General features: G+C 37.4%; 1 long non-coding RNA gene across 1 annotated transcript; it reads right to left on the reverse strand.

Annotated features, from left to right (window-relative positions):
* Positions 1-695: 695 nt before the first annotated feature.
* Positions 696-15,094, reverse strand: LOC119086794. The gene is made up of 4 exons (XR_005090150.1): positions 14,581-15,094; positions 4,956-5,120; positions 3,964-4,059; positions 696-3,504 (listed from the first exon to the last, which is right to left on the reverse strand). It is a non-coding gene; the product is annotated as an uncharacterized LOC119086794 (long non-coding RNA).
* Between the last annotated feature and the right edge of the window lie 688 nt (positions 15,095-15,782).

Here is a 15,782-nt window from a genome sequence, read left to right on the forward strand (position 1 = left end):
GGGATTAAAGGCGTGCGCCACCACCGCCCAGCAACACATAATGTAGTTTTAATAAACAAAATTGGGAAATATAAATGGAAAGTGCTGATGCCTTATTGCAAGTTTCAATGTAGAATTTTTCTGCCTCAGTGCAAAGCAAACTAAAATCATACATTTACATGAGATTCAGATACCTTCCTTTACTCATGTTTACAATAAGAACAACATGGTCGGGTGGTGGTGGCACACGCCTTTAATCCCAGCACTCGGAAGGCAGAGCCAGGCAGATCTCTGAGAGTTCAAGGCCAGCCTGGTCTACAGAGCAAGATCCAGGACAGGCACCAAAACTATACAGAGAAACCCTTTCTCGAAAAAACAAAAACAAACAAAAAAAACCACAGCAATAAGAGCAACATAAACCCTGATTATACTAAAGTTTCCAAAGTCCTGCCAAAGAGTCACACAAAAGAAAATTATTTTACATAAAAATATCAATAACAAAGTTAACATAATAATACGAGTTGTATAAGATGCATTCTAAGGACTGTTATAATAAACGCTACTTCCTTAGGGCTTCCAGGCTGTGCCACTTCTAGCAACAAACTAGAACCATCCCAGAATCGTGTCATTCTCAACCACTTCTCACATCTTACTGTGATCCAGACATTAAGCCAAAATAAATAAAATTTGGACCAAAAAAAAAAAGGGGGGGGGGTTTCTGACAATCTGAGTGTTGCATCATTTTTAGGAAAAAAAATCAGTAGAGGTATAAAGTCACATAGAAGGATTTAAAATGATTTTCAAATAAGCTCCCTTCTTCACTGACAGCCACTGTGACGGCCTGATAGTTCCCTTCCACAATGTTACAGATCAAATTAAGAAAAACTGGGGATAGCTTTTGAGACCCCTGGAAATCACCTTCTACCTAAAGCCACAAAAGCAGACATGACCAATAATAGAGCCCATTTGGTCCACTTATTTCTTTTGAGCACACTCATACTCTCTGATGCTTTGCAGGGGTACTGGGATGGATTTGGTTTCCGAGACTGAAGACATGGAGCCTTTGATAAAGCTTTGAGTGGCTTGCATGGCTTCCTCCTGCCCAGCCCTCCTCCCTCAGCCGGGTGTCTTTCTGTCAGAAGCATGTGCCATTTAGACACAGACTGGTGTGTGGTGGGTCTGCTACTGTTAGCTGAATCCCCCTCGTGGTTCTTATTGTCATTAATTTTGGGAAAATTTCCCAATAATGTGGATCATCTTCAAATCTGTAAAGTGAGGTAGTGTAGGCCTAACAGCCTCAAGTAAATGTGCATCCTGAACTGGTTTAATCACCTTATTAATATTCAACAGCATCATTTCCATTTCTGTAGCCACTGCCCTAGTTCATGTAAACAAACATTCATTTGTATCTAATAAATTGCTATTAATGCTGTAGAATCTTAAATATTGCTTTTAATAAATAAACATTTAGATTATTGCAACACCCATTTAACTTCTCTCACACAACTCTATTGTATATCTAGCTGCCAGAAAGAGAAATCTCCTGATTTTATGACCATAATATGTACTTTTCCCATTTACGAAACAAGTTTATTATGTAGCAATCAAAACCACATGTGCCTCAAGTGAAATTTTTTTTTCACCAAACTCCTGTATTTTCAGTTCTACTGTCTAGATGATCTTTTCTGACTTCACCGTGTCTTTATATTTTAACAAGTACACTTTATTTTTGTGACTACCAAATAAAATACATTTATAATCTCAAAAACATAAGTTTTCAGAATTCCAACATCAGTATATACTAGTTCACAGGTAAATACAACAAAGGCTCTTGCCTTGGTGTCTTGGGCAGAATGGACGGTGTGTGTGTGTGTGTGTGTGTGTGTGTGTGTGTGTGTGTGTGTGTGTGTATGTGTGTGTGTGTTTCAAGTGCCTGAACCACTGCTTGATTTTATTTTCCTATGTTAATGCCATATCATGTGTACAGAAGAAATTGTATATCTATACAGAATATACCTCTGCTCAAAGAAAGAGAATAGTAGAGTTACTAACCAAGGGCAAATTAGTTTAACTGTATGGTTTAGTTGTTCAAGCAGGGATTCCAAGGGGTCTTCACAGCTTAGTTGTAGGGTACATAAATGGTACTGAATCATGTCTTGGCCTAATAATTCACATCGAAAATGAGAAAATGATGATAACCTTAAACTGATGCTCTCAAAACTATTGGAGAAATATGGAGCCTCAGCAATGCCTCCTTGCATGGTGAGAACCTTGACGTGTACTAATACTCATTTTAGAAGTCTTCATTGGGGCTGGGGAGATGGCTCAGGAGGTAAAGTGCTTGCTATGGAAGCATGAGGACCTGAGTTCGGATCCCCAACATCCATTCAAAGGGCCGGACATCATGGTGCACACTTGTAACCTCCTTCTGGGAGGTGGGATGGGGCATCCTTGAGGCTTGCTGGCCACCAGCCTAGCTTAATTGGTGAGCTCTGGGTTCAGTGAGATGGACTCGGCATCAACAAACTAAGGTGGAAATTCACTGAGGAAGACACCTGGCACCCACCTCTCACCTTTGAATCCACGTGTGCTCTTGCACACTTACAGTCACGCAGGAGCACAACACAGACACAGCTATACCCACGGACACACAGACAAACAGAGACACAAACACATACACAAAAAATTTCCACTAAACAGGAAAATACTGAACACTTGTTCTGTCCAAGGCTTTAAAACTTAATTTTTTTTGTTTAATGAGACTATTCAAAAGCCCAGATACATTCTTTCTGTGTCATGGTAGAGCTGTTATTTGGAATCATACATCTTTAGCCTCAATAGTCCGCAACATCAGCTGCAACTTTCCACACAGAGTCCCTGAGTGCCTGAGAAAATCTGTTGACCAGCCCTACTGTGGTGTGTTGACTCTATGAGAAATCCCAACAACTCACAAGTCAGACACAGACACAAGGTTCAGAGTTGAATACATGCTCTTTCCTCTCATCACCCACTCGGACACCTGTCCCCAGGATCTCCAATTTATTCCAGATAGATCCTTCATTGAATCACACCAAGCAGTTTCTTATATAGATTAATACCACATACACATTTCCAAAATCATGTTTTATTAAGTTCATTTGTATATTCAAATAGTATTTCTACAAAATGAAAAAGCCTTTTTATTTAAAGATCTCAACAATTTGATTGCTTTTTATAGTGCTGGAGTTTCTATTATTCCTTTATACATTTTTATTAATTATACCCCAAACACTGAAAGCTCCATGGCCCCTAAACACAACTTGTACTTAATTATGTCTTTTTCAAACTTGAGCTTAATCACCTTTTCATTATTTTGTACTCCGAAAATGCTTTATTTCAAGTTAGTTGCATCAGCCAACAAACATTATGAATTTTCCTCAGCAGTGTGTTGTCTTCATTAGCAAATTGCATTTAGAAATCTCCTAATCCAGTAGTTCAAGCTGCAAGGAATTTTATCTTCCATTCTCACTGGACTTCTGGCAGTATCTGCAAACAGGAAACAGTTTTGGTTGTCACAATTGAAGAAGTGATAGTTCTTCAGTCCTAGGAAATATTTTATCCCAAATGTCAATAGTTTTGTTAATGAGGAACCCTAACCTAAAGCAAATGATTTCTTTATTTTAATCCTTTTACTTGGTGGTGGTGATGTATGTAGTATGTGCATGCATGTATGTGTGCATGTATTTATTACTGTGGTGTGTCTGTGTGTGTGCATGAATGTGCTGTGGTGTGCATAGTTCATGTTTTGTGTATAGTGTATGATTATCTATTCTTGAATGTATAACACTAGAATACTATGATTTCTTATGTGATTTTATTATCTTCAAAGCCTGGCATAAAATCCTGACATATAGGTACTCTAAAATATTTTTAAAATGTAAAATTATATAGACTATCTCATTCATAATTTTACAAAGAATAAACATGCAGGAAGAAATTACTTACCAATAAATCTGTGTCATATTCAACATATAATTTCTTTGATGAATTTGATAACTCAGTTGCCATTTGAATATTTCAATAATGAAAATCAGTATTGTTCTGGTAAAGAAAAAAATACTATGAGTCATTTATATTTGCCATCAATGGAAAGAAAACACACACTTTAATAATAGATGAAAAGTTGATTTTGGCAGATCTGTGTTTACTAGTTTTTCCTCATGATAAATTTGTCAAGATTTTATTGTATACCAAGCTACAGCTAATTCTTGCTTGCAAAGGCTTCTGTGCTCAGCTGTAGTTGATTAAATCAGCTCCAATTTGTTTGGATTTTCTAAAAATGGAGAATCTAGCTGTTGGGCAAAATAAAACATTAAGTTTTCTTGCAAATTTGTCATAAATATTTAAAAATTATTGCTATTGGAATGTATAAACCACTTTGAAGTCCCTTGTGAAATGATGCATTTTGCCTATTAATGAAACATAAAATTTTACATAATATCCAATTGTTTCCCATATATGGAAAAATGAATGGGTCTTGTAGTCTCTTGTCCTGGAAGACCACATTCAAATTATTTTGCTTGCCATTTAATATATTCCCAAGCCAGACCTTACATATGTTTTTAGGCAAATCTTTTACATATGGTCTATACTGACTGGCATATTTTATTCAGTTTCCCTTGAGAATGTCTCTCATTTTCTCCATGTGATATTTTGTCTCTATACCCTATATTTTTTCACTTGGAGAATGAACTTGTTCTTCTGCCTACAATTTGAAATTACGCAGTGAACTTTTTCTTTTGATTTCCTCCCAACCCAACTTCCTCTTAAACTACTAATTACCTTGACCTGTCCATCTGATCTGCTATACCTTGACCTGTCCATCTGATCTGCTAAATCCCTCCTAAAGCTCAGTTCATCTCTTAGTTTACCCCTCCACCTAAAACACTGTAACATTTATCTCTTAACTAATTTATATGACCATCATTTATCCTTACCTCTGTGTATTTTAATCTTTATTTTTCCTCCAGATTCTGCAGTCCCGGAGGTGGGGACCTGATTTACAGATAGCTGTGATTATTTACATTTAGCATCCAGTATGATGTCCTGTACATGGCAATTATGACACAGCTGGATGAAGGTTAGATGAGTCACAGTTTTACCTTAGGAGTAAAAAACAGTGCAACAGTTATAAAACATGAAATAATATCACCCAACATAAAAATGTAGAAAAACAAATGGAGGGAAGCATGCTAATAATCACCAAATAAAATGACCATAGTATGTTGTATACATGATAGCCAAAAGTCAAGTGTGGATCTTGTTTGGATCTGGACTTGAACAAATTATAGAGGGTCATATTTCATATAAATGGAGAAATATGTATACAAATGTGTAAAAGAGAACATTAGAGACCTATGGTATAAGAAAGGGGTATATAATTTATCAAAAGTGGTCTTTATCAGAGGTAAACACATAATTGTTTTTAAATAACAAGATGACCTTTGCTTTAAATATTCCAATAAAAATAATGAGGGAATAAGCCAATTAGCAACTTTAGGCAAAATGTTGATCATTCCTGGCACAGTGAGGGTGGTATACTGTCCTTTGTACTGTAGTCAACACAGGTCTAAACATGTCTATCACTTTACTGACTTCTGCTGGTCTTTTTTACTTCTAAACTTTTCTCTCTTCAACATTCAGTATGGGTCACTTCCAGCTTAGACTTCCTGAAATTGAGCATCCACTATGGTCCCCTACATTCAGAAGTTTTCATTGGTTTATGACTGCCTACTAAGTAAAATCCGTTGCTTTCTTAGCATCCCAGAACTCAGGGTGGTGCCTGTAGTGTCTACATTTTGAGACTTCCTAAAAACACTATGTCAACTGAAACAACTGTATTTCCCTGAAATACTTCACATGTTTGGGTCTCTCTTCTTTGCTTTAAGATGTCCTTAACTTTTCTACGTATGATAACCTTCCATTCTGCCTTTCATCTCCTGAAGCATGAATCATTTCCTGTCTTTCAGAATGAGCTTGTTTCTCTATAAGGTGCTAACACGCCCTGTGTATGTTTTCCTTGGATAGGGATCTATCTTGTATTATGATGCAGTATAACCTTAACCTCTGGAGTTAAGTATAACCTCTCTGAAAATACGATTTACCTCGAATCTCTGACATAGATCTGTGTGTAAGATATATTTAACAAATACTTGTTAACAGGAGGGTGGAAGGTTACAAATAGTTGTAAACAATGATAGTTTGAGATCAAGAAAAGGCAGTGTTCTCATAAAAATAAAAACCATGACTTTAAAATTTAGTTTTGCAGTGATTGTCATTATTGGAAATTACCAGGCATTGGGACAAGTACAGCATTTTCACTGCTATGTTTACTCTTCTTCATTCTGTAATTTTATAGACGAGGAACAAGACTTGGCCATATTAGGTAACTTTCATGTATAAAGTTCATCTGAGTTCAAACACAAACTTCTTTTTTTTTTTTTTTTTACTGTGTTTGAGAAGCCCGAATTCTGAGGACAAAACTAAAGAACTATTCAGAAGATTAAGCAGAATGTAAACAGATGGTGTTGCCCTTCTTCTCCCTACAGCAGTAACTAGCTTCTCTCTAATTGGTTTTATGCAATGTTTAAAGTTGCTTTTTAGTTTGCCCTGAAAAAAAAAGATGTAACATCCACATTTATATTTGCCACTATTTTCCATTGTCTTTTACATAAGGACTCCATGTATTTGAATTACTTGACTGAATGCATGATAACACTCCCCCACACACATTGAAATGATCATGAATTACTTTAATCTGAAAATTAGAAATTGCAAGTACTGCCCTAACACAGGCATGTGCCCATGGGCCTATTAGTCAACATATTGTAGCACACACTCACTTCTGTAATTGCTCTCAGAACCAATTTAAAATTTCATAAGAAAATTAATGTCATTATTTGATAGTTTCAAATCCCACTTGCTTTAAATAGTCTTGTTTCTTTCCAGAAAAAAAAATCCTCCCTGGAAAGATGAGATAATTGTGAGAACACTTAAAATGTTCCTCTAAATCAACTCCAAAATTGTGTTTTTGAAATTTTTTTTGGGAAATACATGGCTCTCCAAGGTGACCATTTTAGGGAACTGCTTTGAATATGTAAACCATACTATAAATGCATGCATATATCTGCATACATTCTCCAATATGTCTATATATAAACATGTGTATGCATAGGTTGATATGTATCTATATTTCCATAGTTTATATGCTAAATATCATAAATTTACTAAATATTTGACATGTCAAAAATTTGGAAAAAAATTCTCTTGAGAAGAGTGACAGTAATATCCCTGTAAACGGTCCAGGGAGCATTGGCATAGACAGGTGGATTCCTTAAGAATATTCAGGTAAGTCATTTTAAAGCATTTCCTGGACTGCTAGATGCACAGCATGCTTCTATGCTCAGAGAAGGAGACTTATGAGGCATGACAGCCTATTAAAGCCTCAGAAACATTTGTCAAGACAAAATGTTTCATTAAGTCTCCAATACATAAGATAATGGATGACTCTTCTTTTCCTTTTTTAAAGATTTATTTTTATTTTATATGTATGGTTGTTTGTCCTGCATGTATATCTGTGCATGAAGTATGCACAGTACCTTCAGAGGCCAGAAGAGAACATCATATTGTCTGGAACTGGAGTTAGATAGTTGTTAGCTACTATGTATGTGGGTATTGGGAATAGAACAAGAGTCCTTTGCAAAGTCAACAAATGTTCTTAATCTCTGAGCTTTCTCTGCAGCCTCTGCTTTTCTCCATAACCTTTTGTGACATCCTACTGTCTAGTTTACGTGGATCCATGATAGCTAGGGTGACAGTTGGGATGTGGTGCAGATGCTGGGGTTGTGTCCCTCTTATTCCTTCCAATAAGCACACACATTTTTGTGTTTTGATTAGTTTCCAGGGCTTTTATTCAGCTTCTCTTTTTGCAAATTGTATTACTATGGCACACTTTCAAATCACTGTGAGTGTCAGCTTCTTTATGTATAAAATAGAGACGACCTCATACCTATTAATAGTTATTTGAAAAATCAGTAGTGTGCAATATGCTTAGAAATATATTTGGCTTATCACCAGTGTGGTCTTGGACAATTCCAGCAGCTCAGTGGGGAACATTAATATTCTTATAGCAATAATCTTCTTTACAGTAGTTACAGAAATGTTACATACCCGGGTTCCTGATGCTGTAAAGTGCTTTCCCAGCCATGGGCACTACATAAGGTCTGGGATTGCCAAGTATTTTAAAGTAGATGGTGTTCAGAGTCCTTGCTTCTCAGACACAGGGGTAGGTGAGTGGCCTTGGAGGAGAAGAGGAAGGTAGAGAAGGACAGTGTCTGGTAATTATGGGGAAATGTTTTAGAACATATCACCGATTTCCCTTGTTTCTGAATGTGAGCATCTGTATGTAACCTAAGTTGGCCTTGGTCTTACAAGTCTCCTCAGTGATAGGATTAAAGGTATGCTTCACCATGCAAGACTAATTCATCTACTATAAAAGACCATTATTCTGTTTTGTTTTAACTTGTAAAGTGATGAAAATACAGAGTTTTTGACCTGCCTTTTGTATGTGTTCAGAAAAGTTACTGATGTTCCATGACACACAAAGCATCATCTTCATCTGCTGGGAAAGAACTGCACCCTTGGGGCAATTTGGGAAGTTTATTACATTTTAATTTAAATTTTTTTTGCACTTCTGAGTCTAATTTTACTATTAGGAAAGAACAGCTAGAATATGAATACATATGATGTGTATTTAAGTATGCATTTATTATCTTAACTTTTAGGTTTCTAAAAGTAAATTAAGATCATTGAGAAATAACCATAAAACTATTCTATAAGTGGCAAATCATTATAAAAACACTTAGTGATAGCAAAGGCAATAATTTGTATGGGGGGAGTTTGATAATTAGGCTTCCAATTTAACTGGAGAAGAGACAGGGGGAGCAATACAGAGAAAGAGAGGCAAAAAAAAAAAACATCAATGGCAATTGAAAAGACCACAAGGAAACATTATTTTGTGCTTATTTAAAAATTAACACACACACACACACACACACACACACTAATATTAGTCTCTCTCTCTCATATATATATATATTGCTATACTGCTTGGGGTAACAATACCCCCTCACAAGTGGCATAGACTATTTAACACAAATCTCAGTGCCATAGGAAACCTCTCCTCTAGTTCTTGGTCAAAGGAATCAAAAAGACTCTGTAAATAATGCAGGCAATTTCTATTGCCCTTGCTTGTCTTCTATAAATTGAAGGTAAGAAACTAGTGCTAAAGACACATGACTTGGAGGAATCAAGCTGGAACTGACCTGGAAGCCTCCTTCCTGAAGACTAGTTCTCCTAGTATCTGAAGGTGCTATACAAGCTTCCCAGGAAAAAAAAATCACTACTCATACCTAACTGTAAAGCCCATGAGCCACAACATGAACAGCATGACACGATACCTCCAATGTTGCAATAGTAGTGCTTGTATCATGGTGACCACCAACAGCCATTTAATTGGATATAAGACCAGCTCCGTAGAAGTGAATTCATGCCTGGTGCTATAAACCTAGTCAAACTACCCATGGCTGTGGATGTCACAGACCTTTACAGATCATTACATAAATCTACAACTGGTCAATATGAAGAGAACTGACCTTGGAGTACACATCTTCAATTCATTCATCTATAACAGAAGCCTTTCACCTAAGTCTCAACTAGCATAGCAGAAGAGGGAGCAAGAAAATGTAAGAGTCAGAGAACCAGGGCTTCTATTGCGAAATTGATTTTTCTATATATTGTGACAGGGAGTTGTACCCCTAAAATCTTAACAATATGGCCACCTAAGCAAGACCTGAACAATGAAAATATCAGCTGACTTCCCAAAGTAGGTGGGAAAAAAAATCTCATAGTTCTCACTCATGGATGAAGAGCTCCAGGTGGCTTCTGGGAAATAATCAGTTTTCCACTCCAGGGATGGACCCCCTGAGAGGTTATCCAGTCCCAAGTGTGCAGCCTTAAACACATACATATATGAGCAACACTAAGTGGATTCAGCATATTGTATTTACACACACACACACACACACACACACACACACACACCTCATATAATTGAAGAAGTCATGAATTTGAGAGAGAGTTAGGGGGAAGTTGGAGGAATTGGGGGACTTAAAGGGTAACGTAGAAATGGCATAAATACAGTAGTCATGTAAGAAATTCTAAAAAGAATTAAATTGAATTGTTTTATATCTTAAACGAAGAACCAATCACAATCAGTATTCTCACAAACGTATCAATAAATCCAAAGATGTGATATATGTGTAAGTTAATGCATATTTATCTACAATTATGGATACATGTGATACTTAAAACAGAATTCTAATGTTTGATAACTGATCCTCTTTGTCCTGGAGATGAAGTTGCTTCAGTTATTAGTTGTGACACAATGGATTAGAAGATCAATTCTAAGATGCACTTAGTGAGATTTTAAAATTTAGTATTCAGCTGCTTCTCACAATGTCCAAAACTTGCTGATTTTTCCTTTTGTACTGAAAGGTTTTCATTAAATATGTAACATGTCTTATGTTCAAACTTTTGGCACAGCTAAGGAAATAGGAAGTATTGTGCTCCCATGTGTCCGGAGACCTTGCAAATAATTTTGTATTAGTTTTTTAGCCATAATGAACCTGTATCTCATTTACTTTATTATTATTGTTGCTGTTGTTTGACACAGCATCTCGATATGTAGCTCTGGCTGTTCTGGAACTCACTATGTAGACCAGACTGACCTTGAAAACACAGAGATCCTTTAGCCTCTGCCTCCCAAATTCTAGAATTAAAGGTATGTGCCACAACACGAGCTTCCTTACTTATTTTTACTATGAAGTACTATGTCATCTGAGAGGAGGGATCATCAATTGAGAAAATGTCTATATAAGATCCAGCTGTAGGCAAGCCTGTAGGGCATTTTCTTAATTAGTGATTGATGGCAGAGGGCCCAGCCCATTGTGGGTGGTGCCATCCCTGGGCCCATAGTCTTTGTTCTATATAAAAGCAGGCTGAGCAAGCCATGGGCATCAAGCTAGTAAGCAGCCCCTCTCCAATGGCCTCTGCATCAGCTCCTGCCTCCAAGCTCCTGCCCTGCTTGAGTTCCTGCCCTCACTGCTTTTGATGATGGAACTGTGAGTGAAATTAACCTGTTCCTTCATAAGTTACTTTTGGTCATGGTGTTCAGTCATAGCAATAGTTACCCTAAGACAAATGCCAAGTTGTGTATTAAGAAGAAGTGTTTTAGAAAATATAAGGAAAAATAATCTAACTCATAACATTCTGGGACTAGCTTTGCTTCCTTGATTGAAAGCCCAATGACAGCAGCACTGATATCAGAAAATGAATGGTAATTAAGACCAGAAAAGTCCCCTTAGAAGTGACTCAGATTGAGATTGCACACAACAGGAGCTACGATGTCACTGTTTCTTTATCACAAATTTCTTTCTAAAGAAGGTAAGTGAAGTTAATATAAAGTTAGAAGATGAATTATAACCTAGCCATTGGTGTTGTGATGACGGCTAGCTTTTGCAGAACTAGCTGTTTTTGTAATTAACTGAACTATTTATATATAACTCCATCATTTCTCTAGATAGTTTCTGCCATACAATATGCGTACACCCCAAGTTCTAAATGTTTATATTTCAGGTAAGAGTGAGATCTAGATTGACACTAACAATAAGATTAGAGAATACTACTGTCACCATGAAAGCTAAAGATGTCCTATCCTGCCCGAGTCACCTGTAGTCTATCAACAAAGCACCATCACTAACTTTTCATATTTTACTTTGGCCATATCGTTTATCTATTCACTCACTTGTTCATTCAATCATTTAGAAATAGATTCACTTAGGACTCTATACCAGATGTGCTAGATCTTTGAAATTTAGAGATGAACACATATTGTGCTTTCAAGGACAATTTTGGGTGAAGACAATAGTCAGATGCTTACGGTAATGTGATGAAACCACAAGAAAATTACAAGGGTGGAGAAGAAAAGAGTGTATGTGGCTATGTCATGGAGGAGGCAGAGTATGTCCTAAAGGACACCAGTGCATGGCCAGAATGACTGAAAGTAGGCAGGCACTGACCCAGTGGTTATATGCGTATGTTTCCTCTCTAAGTCCCATATTTTACAAGACACCTGATTCTCTAGGTTCCTGAAGTAACACATTGATTCTCACTTCTAATCTTTTCCAGAAAGATATCTGAGGGAAGATCTCTCCTCCCCCTTGGGCTTTTTGGGGGTTGAGGAGTTTTTGAAACTGATCAAGAACAGTGGTAAGATTTCAAGGTGGCAGTAGCTCACACAAGATTCAGTGGGCTACTTTGACAAACTCTGGTGTAGGGAAATGTCCCTTATCTGCAAGTCTTGTTCAGAGTCTGAGATATGGAAGGGTATAGGGGAGGACAAAGGAAGCCTACAAAGGAAAGCATCAGGTTGTTGGGGAAGTAGGTGCCAGAGAGGTCCAAATACATTTGAGCTAGGATTTACCAACTACCAGAGATGTGGAGTCAGGTTTGATTAGGAAACACAGAGCAGGCATATCTTTAAATGGGTTAAGATTTATGTAGCCTACTTTAAGAAAAAAATAAATGCATGTGTAACATTTTGTCTTTTTTTTTTCTCCTGGAGTCATTTTGAACTAACTGGTTTTACCCTGTAGAGAAGGAGTTAAACAACCGAGGGGCCATAGTGCAGAGGCCATTGACAGAGGAACTCCACACTAGTGTGATCCCATGGCTACTTAGCATCTCTGTTGGAATGCCAAAATCATATCATGAAAAGACCTGATCAAGACAGAAATCTTATTTCTACTGTTTTTTTTTTTTCCAAGTGGGACTGTCATCGAACACATGAAACAGACACCTCAGGCTTTTACGTGGTTCTTCCCTTTCCAATTCAGTCACTCCTAAGCATGTCTGAACTATAAGCATCTTCTCTGGCTTGCACTGTTCTGGTAGCTGTCTTCATATTTTATTTACATCTTCTTTCCCCGTGGTCTCCATAAAGCAGCCAGGAGTGTCTCTTATAATATGTATTAAGCCACAGTAGCCTGTTTAAATAACTTCTAATAGTGCCATGGTCTACATTAAGAACACTCATGTCACAAGAAGCTGCATTCTTTGATCAGCACTTGCTCCTCCATGCCCTCCTCATGGTGAGCCTCCCATGGCTTTCCATGTCCCACTAAAGATGCATGCATGCTCACTCCACACCACGACACCTGTACGGCTGTTCTTTCTGCATGCCATGGGAATCTTTCCCGGAACTTGAATGCCTGCTTCTACTCTGTCTTCAGATGATGCTTAAATGGCAGCATATTGCCCTAAGATAGCCTTCAAACTTCCCAACCTCATCATCTTATCTAATGCTTTCAACTGATTTCTGGCATACTTTCTGGCGATTTGCTGTTGAGAGCTGTAATTAGACAGAAGCTTCATGGGAGCAGACTCTATTTGTTGATGGCTGCTTGGTTTGTGGTTTAGGTTTGTTTTTATATCAGGTATCTAGTGCAGTGCTGTGTCCATAGAAGAACCTAAATAAATATATATTAAATGAACCACACATGTATTAATAAAGAATCAAAAAGGAAAGAACACAGTGTGAGAGGGTCTCTTACTTTAAGGACTAATCGTGCTATTTATAATGATGTGTGGGGAGAATGTAATTGTGCCCTTTGGGATGAAGGCAAGGGGGTCAAAGAGCCTTTGAATAAGGAAGTTTGCTAACCACCCAGTTAAGTCAGTGCAGACTCCTCAGCAATGCCAAGCTGACTGTGGAGTAGATGGTGATTAATTGTTCTCCAAATTGCTTAGACTGTGGGAGATGCTGTAAGAGTAGTGTTCATTAGGTTCTTGGCAGGTATATGAAGTCATATTTTCTACTGGGGCAAGAGTGAAAGACAGCAAACAGATAATCCTGTCTTTCTGCTGCACCTTTTCATGTTCTCCTACATCTTTTCTAATGCCGTCTTTCAATTCTTGCTATTACTTATGTGAGTTTTTCATTTCCCCCGCTTACTTAGTCTTGGTGGAAATTTAATCATCATGTATTAGCAGCAATCCTATCTTAATTTTGGGATGGCAACAGACAAAAGTAATTATAAAAAATGACAAAAATGACTGAGGAACAATTATTAAGGATGTTGGACATTATTCCAAAGGCTTTGTGTGTCCTGTTATTTACTTCTAGGATGAGGTCTTATGAATTCAATGATTTTAGGATCTCTGTGTAAGAAAGAAGGTGGAGAGAGAAGAAAAGCAGAGGTTCACAACTTGTTTGCAGTCTACCACTTAGAAAGGATTGAGGCCAGAACCTGAAACCAGATGGTCTGGTTCCCAGTATACTCTTGTGATTGTATCGCATTCTTCCTCTCTTCTAAGTAGTTTTGATTTGTGATAAGTGAACAAACACTCATATAATATGCTCTAGGTGTGTTCTGAAGACATCTAGGTTGGACCGTTTAGGAGAAGCAGAATGCTACAGCAGAATGGGCCAAAGTGTCCACTTACTTTTCCACCTCACTGGCTGGACAGCAAGGTTTTACTGACAGGTATTCTCCTGGGAGAGCTGGGGCTTCTCTATTAGTGGGCAGCCATAGCAGTGAACAGCAGAAGTTTTCCACCTTATTCTTTCTGTTTCAAGCCCAAAACAAACAGAGAGGAATGGGGGCTTTTTCCCTGAGAAGGCAGATCATAAACCCATGAAGTTTTAGAAGAGAAAAAAAAAGCAATTTTTAAGGCTCCTAGTTTTCTTCTTTCTGTACTTTTTTGCTCAAGATGACTTAAGAGCTGATATAATTAATGATTAGAAAAAGCTGTTGACTTCCACTGATTCATTCTCTCAATGAATATTTATGGATATCACTATGTGCCAGGCTTTGTGTTAGACTTGGTATTTGTTTACTGGAGACAGACACTTAGGTACAGAAAATCTATGGAGGGAAATAAAATCAAACATAAAACCCACATTTATACAAACATGCATATGGTTGTATTTTAAATACGCTACTTACACATAAACATACTTTATACTATGTATTTTATACATTTATGTTAAAAATTCTACATTTTTATATGCTTATTACAGGTACAGAGTTAAAATATGCATATAATATCGTTATGTGTTTTGAAGAAAAGGGCTAGGTTCTATGACAGAGACCTACTTATCAATGATGAAAGTACTATAAAAGTAATTGTGAGTCCCTAGGGAGGGAAATTTAAGGACACTCCTTATTGTTTATATTATTATTATTTGTTGTTAGTTGATTATTTGTTTTGAGACAGGTTCTTTCTATGTAGTGCAGACTGTCCTAGAACTTACTATGTAGACCAGGCTGTCCTCAGTCTCACTCACGTAGACCTGCCCACCTCTGCTTCCTGATTTCTGGGATTAAAGTCTTAAGCCACAAGCAGCAAAGTCCCTGTAGTCTCTGGGCTGCCAGGCCTAGCCCACAGAGTATCTGGAGAAGGGACCATTCTGACCAGTGCTCTCTATAGGCCACCAAATAGCCATTTATAGTGAATCTATGTACAGTATGAGTACACAGTATGTTTATTTGATAAAGAACTAAGACACCAGCACAGATAGCAGTAAAATCTAGAAGACATTCAATTCGTAAGCCTATGCCATGAAGAATGAAAGAAAAAAATACTGCTGTCTGTAGAGCTCCGAGTCTAATTGGGGCGAATAAACAAATGCATGAGAAATGGCA

The sequence above is a fragment of the Peromyscus leucopus genome, chromosome 16_21 (genome assembly GCF_004664715.2).
Source record: "Peromyscus leucopus breed LL Stock chromosome 16_21, UCI_PerLeu_2.1, whole genome shotgun sequence".
Classification (NCBI taxonomy): Eukaryota; Metazoa; Chordata; class Mammalia; order Rodentia; family Cricetidae; genus Peromyscus; species Peromyscus leucopus.